The 2,259-nt window shown below is 37.1% G+C and overlaps 1 protein-coding gene across 1 annotated transcript in view; it reads right to left on the bottom strand.

Moving 5' to 3' along the window:
• Positions 1-1,873, bottom strand: part of LOC109291901 — a 10,261-nt gene extending 8,388 nt beyond the window's left edge. The window contains exons 1-2 of the mRNA XM_019509123.1: positions 1,619-1,873; positions 923-1,010 (exon numbers count right to left, since the gene is read on the bottom strand). The gene's annotated coding sequence lies outside the window, so the exon portion shown is untranslated. The remainder of the gene's footprint in view (positions 1-922; positions 1,011-1,618) is intronic.
• Positions 1,874-2,259: the final 386 nt, after the last annotated feature.

Raw genomic sequence — 2,259 nt, 5'->3', positions numbered from 1 at the left:
AAGTCAGGGGTTATGGGTGGGACTTCTGGTGACCAGAAGGTGGGGCACCTGTCAAGGGGTAGGGCTACCTTTGTGGCTCTTGATGGCTCACTAAAACTTAAGTGGCTTTCCAGATAAATAAATAAATAAATAAATAAAAGTTCTTGGTGTAAGTTATCTTCACGATATCTGCAGTTTTCTTTGAAAGTATGGAGGCTAGGATAGTCTTATTCCTCTGAATTGACTATGGAAACCTAATAATTTTTTTGGGTCACAGTATTTGACAGTTCATAATTGCTGTATTTCAAAATCATTAGCATAGTGTAACCCAATTATAAAGCCTCCTTATGCAAGAGTCAAAGCACACAAAAATTAGTAATATGAGAAACTTCCACTCCAGTCTATTCTAGGCGAGATCCTGAAGTTGCCAGATTTTTGGCAACCAAGCTCCCATCAATTTTAGTACAACAAAATTGGACTGCAGGCATAGCCAAACTATAGGAAAGTTTATCAAGGGATGGTATCAAGCTTTAAATAAATCTTTGCACTTATCTGACAGAATCTGACTTGAAAATACTGCAGAAGCACCAGAAGAAGTAGTACAAGGAAAGCAGTTATTTTCCCTACTTCTGCTGTTGGACCCTGATTGTACAAAAGGAGTTTGCTGTTGCCAAAACCATTTTCAAATTCAGGGCTTTAATAGGGCACAAAGTCTAGAAGACAACAAGAGGAACTTTGATTTCTTAAGAGAAGAAAAAAAAATGTTTAAATTTTAGGAAGAACTGCATCTTAAGGTTGAATGCCAGCAGGGTATAAACATCATTCTTCAGTGGTCTTATAAACATTTAGTAGCGCTCAATTTAGCAGCTTTTATTGTATTAAATACTGTACAGAAAAGGCATGAAGCAAATGTATGTACCACAAACAGAGTAGAGTTAACTACCTTAAATACAATAATCAGCCCTTCCATTGAGGTCATGGGATCTAATTCCCCACAGTTTCCAAGAGGCTGTTTGCACCTGTGCAAAAAACTATACCTGAGGTTAGCAGTTTTTAACCCATTTTGCATCTTTAGAAGACGCCAAATGAGAGAGAGGCAGGACCATCAACACTTTAAGGCACTTCAATTATTCTAATATCTTATCTAATCAGTTTATATTTTAAATATACTTTGTGCATTGTACTACCCCAGAATCCAGTTTAGTCACTGTTTTTTTCCTCCCTTTTGGACTGTACCAGTGGTCAGAGATTCCCCCTGCTGCCATCCTTTAAGTAGGTCCTAACCTTTTAAGATGTATATTTCTAAAAAATATTCCTTTCATAGAAACTGACCATAAATAAACACACATTCTTTTAATCTACAGGCACAGATGTTCTTAGCAGAAAACACAGTCATGATCATAAGTTAACACTTAACTTTGTAATAGGGAATTAGTTCTGCTTCTAAAGTTGGATTTCTGGTTATTTCCAGTTAAAGTGTTTGCATGTGGAATTTTTTTGCTATTGTAAGGGTTTAAAAAAAATCCAAGTTACTTGGTTTAGTAGGGTACTCCAAAACAATAAGCCAAACCATACTGGAATTAGACTCCACTGAGAATGGTTTTGTAATTCTTTATGTCTTCTTGTGAAACAATCTTACCAGACCTCCTGGAGCTACCCAATATTAACAGACTTCTTTATCACTGCTTCCCTGATTTCCAGTTAGCTCGGCTTTCAGTGCCACCAAAGCTCTTATAACCCAGGTAATTTCCCAGGATTCTCTTTTGTAATGAGGCAAAGTAAGTCATCCTCTAGTTCCTCCTAATCATATGTTTTACCATCCTTATAAAAGTTTTGATGTGGACCCAATTGCAAATTAAATAAACAAAACAAGAAAACTAAAGTGTTACTCGTCACAGGGAATGTAAGTTTGGCTCTATGCAGTTTGTAGGTCAATCTAGCAACATTTGTTGGGATAACCACCACTTTTGTCTTTCTGGCCTTTTGCACATCCATTCAAAAAAGCCCTGTATGGTACATAAGCTTCATGCCATGCTGAGGATCTGGCCCCAAGAATTTTACTGCTTTGCTACAAAAACAGAATTTTGTTCTCATGCTTGCCTTGATTTTTTTCTTAGCCTTTTGTTCTACCTCACCCTTATGATAAGGATGCAGATGGGGTAAAAAAGAAACAGCTGGCAGGCACTTTACCATGCAAGTATCTTTAATTAATGCAGCTGGTCATAATATTACCCTGTTTACAACGAAAAGGGCATGGTTGCTTGTGGAAACCCCTTGAAA

Source organism: Gavialis gangeticus, unplaced genomic scaffold (genome assembly GCF_001723915.1).
Source record: "Gavialis gangeticus isolate Ggan-Ray unplaced genomic scaffold, GavGan_comp1, whole genome shotgun sequence".
Classification (NCBI taxonomy): Eukaryota; Metazoa; Chordata; order Crocodylia; family Gavialidae; genus Gavialis; species Gavialis gangeticus.
This window is presented reverse-complemented; position numbering and strand designations above follow the sequence as displayed.